Source organism: Danio rerio, chromosome 24 (genome assembly GCF_049306965.1).
Source record: "Danio rerio strain Tuebingen ecotype United States chromosome 24, GRCz12tu, whole genome shotgun sequence".
In the NCBI taxonomy this organism is placed as follows: domain Eukaryota; kingdom Metazoa; phylum Chordata; class Actinopteri; order Cypriniformes; family Danionidae; genus Danio; species Danio rerio.
The window spans coordinates 42,331,670-42,348,228 of NC_133199.1; the positions used below are offsets into that span (position 1 = coordinate 42,331,670).

Genomic DNA, 16,559 nt, shown 5'->3' on the forward strand with positions numbered 1-16,559 from the left:
CTGCATTGACGATGATTGGAAACAATGTTATTTTATTTAGAAAGGATGCCGCTAATTTTCACTTTCAGTATGAAAAACAATGAAAATAATTAATTTTGTTTTCAAAAGTGCAAAATGTTTTCACTTTTTTTGTAAGAAAAAGTGACTAGGTTTTAGGCAGTGTGTATTTCAATTTCAGTTGTTCAATGTTCATGTTATTAAATATTCATACAGTAGATGGTGCGCGATTTCTTCAATTATTTTAAAATCAAGTAATGCACCCATCACTCAAAAATCTCTCATTTTTAATATCGGAGCGCATTTACTGTGCAACACTTATTAGTGAACTATGAGGGCAAAATAAATTAATAAAATGATTGTTCATTAATCATAATCAAGTAAAATGTTCAATTAATTGAGATTCTGATTTTAGGCCAAATCGCCCTGCTCTACTGTACAGTCTTCATCTTACATTAACGAAAAAGAAAAAAAACTATTAATCTGTTACACCTCCAAACCTTATCATTTCTTGTGCCCAAACATTTCAAACTCACAAAAAAAATGAAATACCTGATACAAATGCAACTCTACAAATCACATGCTCTGTGGCTCCTGTTCAACTGTTATTCAGGCTCTACACTGCACATCCTGTGTGACTATTGCGAATGCACATGTTGCGATATCGATGCTGAAACCATTTATTGTGCAGCACTACTTTCATGTGATTTCAGATGGAATATTCAAAGTATCATGGTTAACAGTATAGGGAGCATGCCACAAGTGTCACTGAATTAATGTGCAAACATAATCCACATTTACCTCATTTCAGTGCCTTTAGTACTCCAACACAAATCATACTTGCATGCAATTTCAGACCAAACATTCAAAGTAGCCCATCACAAGTTCTTACTGTTCCAAAATAAATGAATGTGCAAATATAAAACCAACGTTACCTCAATCTCCAATCTCAAAGTAAAAAAACAAACAAACAACTAAACTAAAACACTTTTTAAGAGAGGAAACTCATTGTGTTTTTCAACATTACCTAATTTTTTACAGGTGTAAAAAAAAATTAAGTCAGCAGTAACGGTCTAAAGCAGGCATGTCAAAACTCTGTCCTGGGGGGCCGGTGACCTGCAAAGTTAAGTTTCAACCCCAATCAGACACACCTGGGCTAGCTAATTAAGCTCTTACTAGGCTTTCTAGAAACATCCTTGCAGGTGTGTTGAGGCAAGTTGGAGCTAAAATCTGCAGGACACCGGCCCTCCAGGACCGAGTTTGGACACCCCTGGTCTAAAGCCAATATGCAATATATTTTCAAATCAATTACTTAATTGAACATATTCATAAATAAGTTCTTACTTTAAAAGTAAATAACAAATGCTTCAGTTGACTTAGCGTAGACTCTAAAGCAGTTTCTCAACCATTGATAACAGCAGCAACATACAATGTGAATGGAATTATATCAAAATCAGCTTGTAAATCAGCACAGCTTACTATTAAAGTCCATGCACACTGAGGTAAAGTTGCTTTTATATTAACACATTTGGGGTTTCTCTCTAATAATAAGTTCTAAAAAATAAAAAACATATCAGCCAATGACTATCAATGTCCAACATTGTGCAGAGTCAAACAAATAGTGCTAATGTTGTTGTCATACTTAAATGTGATTTCAAGACAAATATGAAAAGTAAACAATATCGGAAGCATGTCACAAGTTGTCACTAAATGAAAGTGGGAACATAAAACCAACTTTACCCCAATCTTCAATTTCAAGGTTAAAGGCAGTGTGAATGTAAAAACAACTAAAGCAAAACACTCCTTAAGACAGAAGGAAACCCACTGTTTTTTCATCATTACCTGATTTTAACAAAAACCTGTCAGCAGCAACTGTCTAAATAACAATAACAAAATACTTTTAAATCAATTACTTCATTTAACATATTCATAAATAAGTTATATTCAAAATAAAAGATACACAACAAATGCTTAAGTTAACTTAGCTAAGACTGTAAAGCAGTTTAACCAGCAACATACAATGTGACTGGAATTATATCAGCATGAGGCAAAAGCAGCTTGTAAATCAGCACAGCTTACTATTAATGTCCAAGCACATTGAGGTAAAGTTGGTTTTATGTTAACATTCAGATTTTCACTCTAATGATATAAGTTCAGAAAGGTAATCTTTGCAAATTATTAATAGCGAAATCATATTAGCAGCCAATGACTATTAAAGTGCAACATTGTGCACAGTCAATTAAATAATGGTAACGTTGTCCAAATATGTAAAGTACTATGGTTAACAATATAGGAGGCATGTCACAAGCTGTCACTAAATTATATAGAGGTAAAGTTAGTTTTATATTAGCAGATTCAGACTTCCCTCTTAATAATATAATTTCATAAAAGTATTATTTGCAAACTCTAAATAGCGAAATCATATTAGCAGCCAATAACTATCAAAGTACAACATTGCTCACGGTCAAATAAACAGTGTTAATGTTGATTTCAAGTCATACTAGCATGCTAATTCTGATCGAATATTCAAAGTGACATTGTAAACAGTATAGAGACTTCTAAATGAACGAATGTGCGAATATAAAACCAACTTTACCTCAATCTAAATTATTGTGGGAATATAAAACCAACTTTACCTTCATCTCCAATTTCAAGGTTAAAGACAGTGTGAATGTAAAAACACTGTTTTTCTTTAACATTACCTGATTTTAACAGGTGTAATACAAACACTGTCAGCAGTAACTGTCTAAATAAAAACTAAATATTTTAAAATCAATTACTTAATTTACCATTTTCATGAGCAAGTTCTCACATTCAAAATAAAAAATTAACAAAAGCTAACATTAACTTAGCAACACTGTAAAGCAGTCTTGAGCAAAGCTAACTATTAATGTCCAAACACACTGAGGTAAAGTTGCTTTTATATTCACACATTTGAGGTTTCTCCTTAATATTATAATTTCAGAAATTATTTTTTGCCAGTTATAACTAGGTAAATCATATTATCAGCCAATGACTATCAAAGTACAACTTTGTGCAGTCAAATATATAGTGTAAATGTTGTTTTGAAGACATACTTAAATGTGAATTCGGGCCAAATATGTAAAGTACCATGGTAAACAATATGGGGAGCATGTCACAAGTTGTCACTGAATGAATGTGTGAATGTAAAACCAACTTTACTTCAAACTTCAAAGTAAATACAGTGTTAATGTTAAAACAACTAAACCAAAACACTCTTTAAGACAGGAAACCCGTTGTTTTTTTACAATATTACCTGATTTTAACAGGTGTAAAAACCTATCAGCAGCAAATGTCTAAATAACAATATATTTTTAAATCAATCACTTTCTTGAACATATTCAGAAATAGATTCTCACGTGTTGAAAAAAACAAACAAAAGCTAGCATTAACTTAGCAACACTGCAAAGCAGTCATAGACAACAGCAGCAACATGAATGAAATTGTATCAGCATGCCTAAAATCAGCATGTAAAACAGCACAGCTTCCTAATTATATCCAAAAACACATAGTAAATATAACTTTCATAAATGCTCACCTTGTCGGTTGTGTCTGTCTCTCAAAAGCACGGGCACGTGTTATGACTTATGGCGTGGGTATTGTCACCGGCTCACAAGTGTATATGTGCGACTCAAATCCTCTTAAAATACTACCTCACACATTCCCCAGCGAAAACATACAAACACTAATCAACGTTACAGAAATAAAAGATGAAGATACGAAGGAGCAAAGCAAAACATTTCGCGCCTTTTACGTTTCCTTTGCGGTTGTTGTAATCACGGAACTAAAACACGCCGCGCTTCCAATACTATTTTATTCAGCCACGCCCTCTTATTACACCACGTGTTGGTGACGTTGTGGGTGTGGGTGCGCTTTATCATATTTTTCGTGCTTTACATTAGATTTACATTACTCGTTCCTAAATGTAGCAATGAAAGTACACATATTGTTAATGCATAATCTTTAAATCATTAGTTTATAAGAAACTGCTGCTTCAAACGCGCAACCCTTCGTAATTTATTAATATACGTCTACTTTTAGATCTTTTAACACACACAATGTAGTTTACATTTTAATACGCATCGAATTATTATTATTTTATTATGCATCGAATTATTATTAGCCGTGATAGTAGAAGTATGATGTGCTGTATTTCCTTCAGTAAAGTTGACTGGATGATGCAATTGCATGATAAGGTTACACTGTATTTTCAGACTGTACAAGTCACCAACAGGTGGCGCTGATTGCTCATACAAAACTTTGCATCTTATTTCACTATCAAAGTGACCCAACTGACCGGCACATAACACATAATCTCATGTAGCAAAAAAAGCGTTGGCAGCGTAAATAATTACGAGCATTGTTTTAAATCTATTTTTCAAAAGCAGCATAGAAACTACATAGACTTCCTAATGCAAAATAATTTAACAATTTAATGTAACTATTATAAGTAAATGCAGTGTGTTGCTATGGAAATTACGTGAGAGAACAATAAAAAACGAAATTTAGTTATAACCTACCTTTTTATGATTTATAATGAATCAGATTTCCTCCAACGTCACTGTCCTCTGAAGACAGATCTTAGACACTAATCAAAGAAATTGACGTATTTAACACGTTTTACTGAATGCCAGGACATAAAATACCATTATAGTAATAAATTTGCGACGGGGTTTCAGCATTTATCTTCATTTTGAACCACGGGAGCTGTTTTAAGTCCCGAAGAGAGGCTTCATTCCTCTCTCTGGAGTTTGTTTTGCCACGTTGATTTTCCCTTTAACAGTGCAGCTGTCAATCTAAATAAGAACCGCCCACGTGGCACACCTAAGCCCCGCCCACTTCTGGCTTTAGTTTTGGCTACTTTAAACTGTAAAAAAATTAAAACACATCGAGACAAGAAACCCATTGAGGTGAGCAGAAGAACCGCACTACTGACTTGAGAAATGTCAAGTTGTTGCTACTAAAACTGTGATAATAAGCTATGTGAAATGTTAATTAATTATATAATGCGGTTTTAAAAAGTTATTCTCTTAAACAGCGTTTTATCAACGACTTGAACAAGACGTAAAGGCGGGAAAGCAACGGTCGACGAAAAACGTCAGTTTAGTTAGTTCATGTTTACATAAGTTAATTGCTAATTATTAGTTGTTGACTGTAGGCTATTAATTATTGTCCAATACAAAACACAAAATCAGCAAATTAAGCGATAAAAAAACACATTTATTGAATTATTCTAAGGAATTGTAATGAGTTTATACTTTGCAATTCTGGGTAAAGTCTAGATAGGATACAGCATTCATTCATTTTCTTTTTTGGATTAGTCCCTTCCCTGCTGAAAAATCCAGCTTAAACCAGCCTAGGATGGTTGGCTGGTTTTAGCTGGTCGACCAGGCTGGTTTTAGAGGGGGTTTGGCTACTTCCATGCTGGTTTCACACCATTTCCAGCCTGGTTTTAGCTGGACAGGCTGGAAAATAACCAACTAAAACCAGCTTGACCAGCCTAGCCAGACTGGGAGCCCAGCCAAAACCAGCTATGTCCAGCTTAAACCAGGATGGTCAAGCTGGTTTTAGATGGTTTTAGCTGGTCACTTTCCAGCCTGACCAGGCTGGAAATGACTGGAAACCAGCCTGGAAGTGGCCAAAACACCTTTAAAACTAGCCTGGTTGACCAGCTAAAACCAGCCAACCATCATAGGCTGGTTTAAACTGGATTTTTCAGCAGGGTAATTAGGGATCGCCACAGCGGAATGAACTGCCAACTTATCCAGCACGTTTTACGCAGCGTGGATGCCCTTCCAGCTGCAACCCATCACTGGGAAACATCCAAGCACTCCCAATTACACACATACAGTACGGACAATTTAGCTTACCCAATTCCGCTATAGCTCATGTGTTTGGACTTGTGAGGGAAACCGGAACACCCGGACGAAACCCACGCCAACACAAGGAGAACATGCAAACTCTACACAGAAACACTGTATAACAATATATAATATTTTTACGTTACTGTGACGGGTTTAGGGTTGGGGCGGGGGCAGATGTTAATAAAATCAAATGTATGGGCTATTTAATAAATGATATCAATCATTTTCACAACTGTATCTGATTTAGAATCAATCGCAATGGGAGCTGCAGTTTTAAAGCCAATGATCTTCCGGTGAAAGTTTAATGTGACTTTTTTCAATTTCACAAGGTTGTTTTTACAGAATCGATGTTGTAATATAATTACAATACATTCAGTTAAATAGCCTTAAGCATTCATTTTATTGTTCAAGCGTAAAATGAGATGAAAGACTGTTGTAACCACTAGCACCGTCAGTAGAAATAGGCTAGCGCAGAAGTTACATTGAAAATACTGGGGTAAAACAAACTCATGTTTTAAAGACATGCTTCTTGTCTGGTCTGAGATTCACTTCATATCGTATATCTAACAGGCATCGAAGATCATTGATTTTTAAAGAAATCAGATCTTAAACGTGACAACTTTGTAATGGAAAGACAGGTCACCGCAAGTCCTTGGGCTGCCTGGCTGAAAATTAAAAGTCCGTGTGCAGATAGCTCATTCTGGATTTTCACTTCAGATTGTAAATTAAATGCTCAGGTGATGCTTCTCACATTTATTTATGCATAACAAGTCATAGAAATTTAAAATATATCTCATGAAATACTTTTTCGTTTTATAACGATAAACATATCCCATAGGCAACAGTCCATTTTTGCCATTTTTGACCTTCATAAACATAGCTACTGTTTTTACCTAAACAAAAGGAAAATACAGACTGTAACTTAAGACTTCCGACCCTTAGAGGGGAAATACCATTCAGTTTGATCAAAATACACTTAAAAATTGACATAAATGGAGGTTTTTGAAGACATTTCACTAGAATTGCATCTATTTTTCACTAATGCATGTATTTATTCATATTCAGCAGCATCAACTGTCAATTATTCAAGTATTCAGCTAATGTATAATAAATGTTCAGCCTGATCTCACGAGAAAACGTAAGTATTTTACGTTTTGCACTTTAGTGGCTAATTCGTACAAATTCGTACGAGTTCAGACGTACGAAGTTGTATGATTTTAAAAAGGAGGCGTGGCACCTAACCCCACCCCTAAACCCAACCGTCATTGTGGGATGATCAAATCGTACTAAAATGTACGAATTAGATCGTACGAATTCATACGAATCAGCCCCTAAATTAAAAAGTTACGAATTGCTGTGAGATTGTGTTGGTATGTTAACATTAATACCTCCAATATTCATAAAATATGCTTACTACTCACAATAATATTATTTATTTTCCTTCTGCTTAGTCCCTTTATTCATCAGGGGTTGCCTCAGCGGAATGAACCACACTGAAAAAAATGATTCATTGGATTTACTTAATTTTTTTAAGGCAAGCTGTTGCAAATAATTGAATTGGGTTAAGTTTAAGCAAACAAATTTAGTTGGATTTACTCAATTTATATGTGTTGGATTTAAACAATCAAATTAGGTTGGATTTACTCAATTTATATGTGTTGGATTTAAACAATCAAATTAGGTTGGATTTACTCAATTTATATGTGTTGGATTTAAACAATCAAAATAAGTTGGATTTAATCAATTTTATTTAGTTACATTTATCCAATGAAATTCATTTAGTTCACTATAATTTAATTATGTAATTCCTACTTACATCTATTTATTTTTGATGTCTAAAATGATCATTAAACTGCTTGCAAATACACTTTGAAATGACACTTGACCACATTTGTTTTGAATTCATTTTAATGACTTTTTAAGATGCATTTTTTTAACAAAACATAAATCACTGCCAATAAATGCTTTAGCAGCACACCATAAAACAATAAACAGTTTGTACAGCACATTTAATTTAAACCAACACATAAAAGAAAACTGTATGAAGTCTTAGAGCAAACTGCATTCCTTATGACACACACACCCCAATACACAAAATAATCAACTAATTAACTTAAAAAAATAACTCATTAACATATTGAGCAACTACAAGTTGTATGAAATGGAATAAATACAAAGTTTATAGAATGCACATGCTCTCTCACACACACACACACACACACACACACACACCATTTAAAACAAGTTCCTACAGCTAATTAATTTTGCACACAAAGAAAACTGAATTCACTTATTAAACAATTCCTACACTAAACTGCAATTTGTATATGATATACATTTGGTTGTTGAGCATTTATCAACACTTCAATGCTTAAAATTACAGTATCACACTGTTTTCCAGTATGAGAGCCTTTGAGCAGAGCTTGTCAGAGTTCATTTGCACAAGTACTTTTTGGGCAAACTCGTAATAGTATTTGAGTTCTTTTGGGTAGGCCAAATCAAGCACATAAATCGCCCCCAACATCAGTGCACAGGCTTGTGCAACAGATTTTATCTGTTCAATAATCACTGTTCCATCCACAACGATGCCAATGTCCTCATAATCTCCTCTTTCCTTTTTGATGACACATATGGCCATGGTGGTGTTTGTCAGGTCCTTCAAAAATTCTTCTTTTTGGTTGCCCTATATTTAAATAAAAAGAAACCATTATTAGACATTATTTTTGAAACATATTTTGTAAAAAGTCAGAAGAAATCAAATGTAAATAAAACCAAAACCTTAATGGCCCTCCCCACACCCACATTGATACCTGTGAAATATTATAACAATCATTTATGATTGCATATTGGCGAACATATATTTGTGCATGATCTGCAAGTACGACTCCTTCACAATTATTTACAGGGTTTATTCAGGTTTTATCAGGGTAAATTTAAGATCTTTTAAGACTAACTAAAAATAATTGAAAGGCAAACAATACAGTAATATGTTAAAAACTAAATATAATGTCAAGGAAGCATTATTGCATTATTATTTAAATAATATTACCCAAGGTTTAAGGTTCGAAAACCACAGATTTGGCCACTTGAATGTGGAAATACCTTCTGATCAGACCCACTGTATACCTGGTCAGAATTGTTCACCTTAACCCTTCTGTATTATTTGAATTTTCTACCCTTTCCTTATGTTAGTTGCTGTTTTTTTTTGCCTCATTGACTTCCATTATAACATTTTTTGGATGCAAATCCATGACAGCATGTAATCTCGCATTGTTGCTGGTTTTCTTCCCTTTTCGGTAGATGTATATTTTGTCATTTTTACTGTTAATGATCAGTTGACAGCATAACCATTTAGATAGTCCTGTGCAAAAAAGTTTCTGGCTTTTATATGGAGTTCTTTGGAGTATAAACAGTAAATGATAGTGTGTGTGTGTATGTGTGCATAAATACACTTACTATGTTTACTATATGTCTGAAAAAATGTAAATAAGCAACTTTCAAAACAATGTGTGCAAAAGTCTCACGCACTTACACACACACGCACATACACACACACACGCACTTACACACACACGCACTTACACACACACACGCACTTAAACACACACACGCACTTACACACACACACGCACACACACACACACACACACACACACACACACACACACACACAAAATACTCCATATAACTCTATATAAAAACCACAAACCTTTGCAATGGTTTGCTCTGCAACTGATGATCAACTATAAAAATGACAAATTTTACCTTTTCCTAACAAGAAAAACCATTAAAGATCGAAAATATTTAATATACTGTCATGACCTTGCAATTAAAGAATATTGTTATAATGGAAGTCAATGAGGCAAAATCAGCCACAAACATAACAAAAGAGTAATACATTTGCCCAGAGTGTATTGTTGAGGCTTTTAAAAATTTTAAAGCATTTTCCCAAAATATGAGTAAAATTAACATGTCACCAAAAATCATTTCATGAGCTCAAACAAAGGAATCTGTCGCCAAATTAATATCCTCAACAGCACACAAGGCTTAAGAATAATTGTGCACAAGAAAAATAAACATCAGCGAATGAAATTCAGTAGAAATGTCACACCTTGATGCAAAATTTAAGGCTTTTTATGACCTTAAATTGTAAACATCTAATTTAATACTTAAGACTTTTCAAAGACCCACAGGACCTCTGCAAATAAAAAAAAAGTACAATGATAATAAAACAAATTTAATTGGACAAATTAATAGACATGTATATTTATTTAATTAGTATTTTTACGTGTCATTAATTAAACCAAAATTATTTAAATATATTAAGTATATTTTAAATGTATAAGTAAATATACAAATTTAAAACTTGAATTCATACTTTAAAAAAACGTCATGTTTCATTATTAGATTAAACATTTTTGAAGAATTATTCAGCAATACATTTTTGATTGTTAGTACGGCCACCCATTGACCTAAAAATGTAATTCAAGTCAAGTTGCTTTTAAACAGTAATTTTAATCTTAACATAAACATAAATTTTCTCTTTTTTGGAAAAAAGTGGTTTAGTTGTAATTGTGTGACTATTTGTTTGTAATTTAGAAATAATAATACTGTTTAGAAAGACTAAAACAGTGGTGTCCAAACTCCTTCTTTGAGGGCCAGTATTCTGCCGATTTTAGCTCATCCTTGCAGGTGTGTTGAGGCAAGATAGTTTCTAGATCACCTAGTAAGAGCTTGATTAGCTAGCATAGGTGTGTCTAATTGGAATTGGAACTAAACTTAGCAGGACACAGGCCCTCCAGGACCAAGCTTGGACACCCCTGGACTAAACAATGAATATCTCTGGGGTCAAACACAGATCTGAACCCAATGCTGAGAACGTCAAAGGATTAAGAAACATATGCAACTTTTAATCATTTAGTATTTTTAGGCAAACTTTTAGGCACATATATTGCGATTTTCAAAAAGTATCACATCGTTTTGTAAATGTTTATTATTACCATTTGTTGAGTCTTTCAATACTATTTGATTTAGTCAAGCGATGTGATGTCACACTCAACAAGCTGATAGTTTTCTCACGGTTCAATAACAGTGTGTATTACCATTACAATGCAAGAGTTTGAGGCAAAAGATAATAGGTTGCTCTTACGTGTGTAGTGACCAATGGCATTTTTTTTAACTTTATGTACAAATATATGGAAATAGAAAGCATTTGAAAAAAGAAAAAAGCCATTGACATATACAGTGAAAACACTATTTTCAAATTCTTTAAAATTATTAATTTTGTTTTTGATATATTAAAATATTTTGTTCATTGTTCTATTCATACTTTTGCATTGAATTAGTATGCAACTTACTTGCACAAATCTAGCAAGTGTTTGTGCAGCGCAATGTGATTTGAATAGACCATAATGTGTTCAACATTAGGTTCACCTATTAATTCAAATATGGCACTCGAAAAAGTTTGTTTGTCTCATTGGCCACTGTAACCCCACCCTCAGCCTCTGAACAAAGCAGTTCTTTCTTATAGCCCAGGTGCAACCACTAGTACTATGATGCACTCACCATGTATTCTTTCACCAGGCATGCCTCATCCTCACCAAGGTAAGTAAAAAGAGCTTGAAGAATAGACGCTCTTTTGACATGGACATCGGTTGTCTGTAAATAATACAAATTTGATTAGTTAAATACATAAATGACAAATTGGAAAACGTTAAGAAATTTATTAGATTAGATTAAACTTTATTGTCATTACACATGTACAAGTACAATGCAACGAAAATCAGTTTAACCAGCAGTGCAACAGCAGCAAGTGCAGTATACAGGTATAAGTTATAAAGTGCAGATATAGAAAAACTTTAGTGATATTTACAGATGGATGTACTATGAACATTATATACAGGTTGTATTAGCTATGAACAGAGATTTAAAATAAATTATTATATGTACAGGTTGCTATTAGTAATCAGAAGTGTACAGATAGATAAACAATTACAAGTGTACAGTATATGTATAGTTCAAATGAATGAATCAGTCTAATGTAGTGCAATGAATGTGTAATTTTTAAATGTGCAAATGTTAAATAGTGCAATGATAATGAGGAGTACAAGTTATGAGGACAGTGGGGGTGCATTAGGAGGGCAAAATAATTAGTGGGGGATAGAGTTAAAAAAGGGACAGCTCTGAGGAAAGTGCTGTTCCTTAAGGCTGATTTATACTTCTGCGTCAAACGCACGCCAATGCTACGGCGCTGATGCATAGCCCTTCGCCGTGGCCGTCGGCGTCGCTGACGTGCACCTCTCAAAAAATGTAACTTCACATCGCAACGACACGTAGCACAAGCTCTGTGATTGGTCGGCTTGGTAGTGGCCAAGTGGACAGATGATGTATCTCCTCCCTGTAGGCCGTCTCATCATTATTGCTGATTAGACCAATCACTGTGGTGTCATCTGCAAATTTGATGATGTTGGATCTATTCACAGGCCTACAGTTGATAGTAAAAAAGAAGTAGAGGAAGAGGCTCAGCACACAGCCCTGTGGTACACCAGGGTTAAGTGTGAAGATGGTGGAGCAAATGTGGCCTGATCTAACATTCTGAGGTCTTTTAGTCAGAAAGTCCATAATCCAGTTGCAGAGAGACGTGTCGATGTCCAGGTCTCTAAGTTTAATCATTAACTAATGCCGAGTTCAGACTGCATGATTTTGAAAGTAGTCGTTGCTGCTTTATTTTCACTGCAAGATGGATCGGCGACAGGGACTTGAACATTGCATGACTTTACAATAGGAAGAATCGCCGACAACTTCGTCTAAACTACGTCTCACAACCCAAAAACCATCTGTTTGACCAGGCCGTGGATTAATGCTAATATTGCAAATAATGTTAAATTTCTTACAAAGACCAATCGTTTCACTTTACAGGACCTTCATCAGGAGCCATGGCTTTAGATTTGGACTATATTCTTAAACTGAAAAACCTATCCTCATTCGCTGCCATTATTTGAATCACCATGTACCACAGATTCAGCTAAAAATCATCAGTAGTGTTATATTAACATTAAGTTAAATAAATATTAATTTATTTTCTTTTCTGCTTAATCCCTTTATTAATCTGGGGTCACCACAGCGAAATGAACTGCCAACTTATCCAGCATGTTTTACACAGCGGATGCCCTTCCAGCTGCAAACCATCACTGGGAAACATTCATACACTTTCATTTACACACATACACTACAACAATTTAACTTACCCAATTCCCCTATACCGCATGTCTTTGGACTTGTGGGGGAAACCGGAGCACCCGGAGGAAACCCATGCGAACGCGGGGAGAACATGCAGACTCCACACAGAAATGCCAACAGATCCAGTCAAGAATCGAACTAGCGATCTTCTTGCTGTGAGGTGAGAGCGCTTCCCACTGCGCCACCTGTTAAATAAATATATTTTAAAAATAAAAAGAATTAATAACTGAAACCAGCTCAAATGTTATCGATTGTTTATGTTATATGCCATGTCCCGAATAAAACACATTACCGTAATGCACAATTGTTAGTCATTTGAGACTCCTTTATTACAGCACTCCCACAAGTTTCTCTCTTGCTTTCACAAATAAAATTATACATATTTAATGTATATCCATTATTAATAGCCTATCTAAGTTTTGCCCAGCTAGCGAAACCTGCAGGTAAAGGTAGCCTATAAGCATATTTTTTTCAGTGCATGCATTGACTGCATCGTCAAATACATGGAATATAAGTATGTTTGTGGCATGATAAGCATAGACATGAGCATTATTCAGAACATAGCCTATATATTTATTTTTAAAATGTTATATTTAGAAATTAAAACTATATTAAATTTCAACTTGCAGTAATAATCTAAACATTAAACTTTGCCTCGATGTTGTGCACTTATTATCCTTTAACACACCTAAATCTGACGATTGTCCCTTACATGTATATTACATTTATAATGATACTCAAATTTATTTAATCAACTGACTGTTTACTTGTGAATAGTTTGTTTAGTTACACTATATTTAAAGTGATTTCTTTTTTCGACTACCTTGTAATTTAACATGTTCAGCCAAGATAAAGACATGTAAAGGCTGATTTATACTTCTGTATCAAATGCACGTGTATGGTCCGACGCAGCCTGCGCGCAGTTGAAAAGCCCTTGCCGTGGCGCATCTCTCCAAAAATGTAACTACACATCGCAACAACACGTAGCGCACGCTCTATTAGTGGGCTTGGTAGTGTTTATGTGTGTGGGCGGGGTTGAGAGCCACGCCAACCCATTGGAGCGAGTGTTTACAAGTGTAGAGTCCCATGAAATAGCTCCAGGTGGAAACTGTTGCTTTGTGTTTACATTATGATTAAAGTTGTTGCATGACTGCCGGCTCCCGCCTCAGAATGAGCGAGTTTTATCTTCTTGTTCATTAAGATAGTGTACAGAAAAAACAAAACCCAAGCGAAGAAACTCCATACAGAGGGAACATATAAACCTACTGCTTTTGTAAGTGTTATTGTAGAACAACACAAACAGCACGCACAAGTATAAGTGCTCAGCTGCACGCAGGGCAGGCGCCGTAGGTCACGCCAATCACTCAACGCAGAAGTACAAACCAGGCTTAAGGCCGAATGTGCATTGTGCAATTTTGAGCCAAATTCTGATGCGACTCTTCTTTGAATCAAATTAAATTTAAACTTTGATATTTGCTGTGCTGTGTTGATGCAATGTACAGGAGGAAAAAAAAGGTGAACAACCTCTCTTGGTCGGCAGATAGTCAAATCATTTTATGGCAGGTCAGACATTTTGGTCGGCTCTCTTGAGAGAATCACGAAGTTGAATCAAAGTTGAACTCTGTGTTTGTGCTCTTACTGCACCCTAGTACTGTGAAAACTAGGGAAGCAACAATAACATTTACTTATTCTTCACTTGTCACAAACCTGTTTGAGTTTCTTTGTTCTGATAAACACAACATAAGATCATTTGAAAAATGATGAAAACCGGTAACCATTGACTTCCATAATATGTTTTTCCTACTATGAATGTCAATGATTACTGGTTTCTAACACTCTTCAAAATATTTTGTCTTGTGTTCAACAGATAAAAGAAACTCAAAGGTTTGGAACCATGAAAACATGGTGAGTGAATAGTGAGTAAATTTCCTTTTTTGGGACTATTTAGATTTTTCAGAGCAACATATTCAGTTAAGAAACTGTTTACTGTAATGTGTAGTGATAAATGTTTTGCAGTTACTTACCATAAAAATGTTGATGGAAAATTCCAACTGCAGTACTGGACAGAAAATGTATTTAAACCCCTGACCAAGGAACTCAGCAAAGCAAACTTGTTGTACAGTACCTCAAATAAAAGGAAGCACATGATTATCATTTAGGTTCAAAATTCAGCACAAGTAACAACATGACCAACTTCTTAATCAACATATTGTTTACCGATTAATTATATTAGGAAACATTTAGATAAATTACTTATTGAACATATTGCTGAACGTGATTAATATGATTAAGATAATCGTCACTGCCTGATTGATACGATATAAAGTGGGTCTCAGACCAGACAAAGAACTGCATTAAATTCCATTCTTCAACGCCATGTCTTAAAAATATGTCAATTTATTTTAACCACAATATTTTCCATGAAGTTTTAGCACTCGTCTGCATGTGTTTTACGTTTGAACAACTAAAGGATTGCTTCAGCTTATTTAAAGGATATTATTTTAATTAAATTACATTATCGTTGATGTAAAAGGCACTTTATGAATATGGAAAAAGTCACATTAAGTTAACCTTGCGCTGGACGTTTATCGGTGGCTGATAAACACTTGCTGTGAATATAAGTTAGCCCATTAAGAGCATTATAACCCCAAAGACATAATTACAGCATCTCACGTAAAAAAAATAAAGAACTGTATAAATTGACGCCCTTTACGTTAAAAGTTAATGTTACGCCAGTATGGGCACACATTCGACAACCTCCTAAGACAGTCAGTACTGCCCTAACGCCAGACCAAATCGTTCTATAACAAAATCAGTATGGTACTGTCCGTTCACAACTATCTAAACGCATGTTTAATGTTAACCATAGTAAAAGCCACGGTAAATTCACAAAGGACTGAGCTAACGTTAGCAACGAAGCTTTTTTCGTTTGGAATGGCGGATCACGGACACTGTCGTCACATCAAAGAAAATGCTTATTCTCTTGAAAATAGCCATTTACTTCATTAAAAAACATTATATATCAAGTCTACATAACTACATTCTTGCTAAAAAGAATCTTAAATATATTCTGCGACATAAAAGCGAGATTTGTCAAACCGTGTGTAACGTTAACTGTTAGCTTAACTTGCGAGCGCGCTCGACGGCTGGTCGCTGTGAAATTTAAAAACGACTAAAATAGACAGTCCGAACGAGAGACCATTTTATGCGTCTATGTTACCCACAAAGTTTTTTTCTGTAACAAACAGTCTGGTACAATATAAAATGTGACTTACTGTGCAGATGGATGTACAGAAATCCGGCTCTGGCGTCTTGCTTCAATCTGACTGGATTCTGTAAAACTTCCTTTGGGCTTTGGCGCCGAGGCAACGGAACATAACGCGCATGCGCACAAAGCTAACATAATTTTTTCTAATAGACTTTAATTAATTAATTTAG

General features: G+C 34.8%; 2 protein-coding genes and 1 long non-coding RNA gene across 11 annotated transcripts in view; 1 reads left to right on the forward strand and 2 right to left on the reverse strand.

Moving 5' to 3' along the window:
• slc6a16b (solute carrier family 6 member 16b) overlaps nt 1-4,792 on the reverse strand; it is a 30,869-nt gene extending 26,077 nt beyond the window's left edge. For 4 of the 8 annotated variants that reach the window (XR_012399167.1, XR_012399168.1, XR_012399170.1 and 1 more), the window contains exon 1: nt 4,539-4,792. The gene's annotated coding sequence lies outside the window, so the exon portion shown is untranslated. 8 annotated transcript variants of the gene reach the window in all.
• A 75-nt stretch (nt 4,793-4,867) lies between these two features.
• Nucleotides 4,868-16,559, forward strand: part of eps8l1b (EPS8 signaling adaptor L1b) — a 48,773-nt gene continuing 37,081 nt past the window's right edge. For both annotated transcript variants that reach the window (XM_073941127.1, XM_005170798.6), the window contains exon 1: nt 4,868-4,928. The gene's annotated coding sequence lies outside the window, so the exon portion shown is untranslated. The remainder of the gene's footprint in view (nt 4,929-16,559) is intronic.
• LOC110438364 (uncharacterized) lies at nt 7,769-16,470 on the reverse strand. Its single transcript, XR_002456655.3, has 5 exons — nt 16,397-16,470; nt 15,146-15,246; nt 13,130-13,306; nt 11,448-11,540; nt 7,769-8,565 (listed from the first exon to the last, which is right to left on the reverse strand). It is a non-coding gene; the product is annotated as an uncharacterized lncRNA (long non-coding RNA).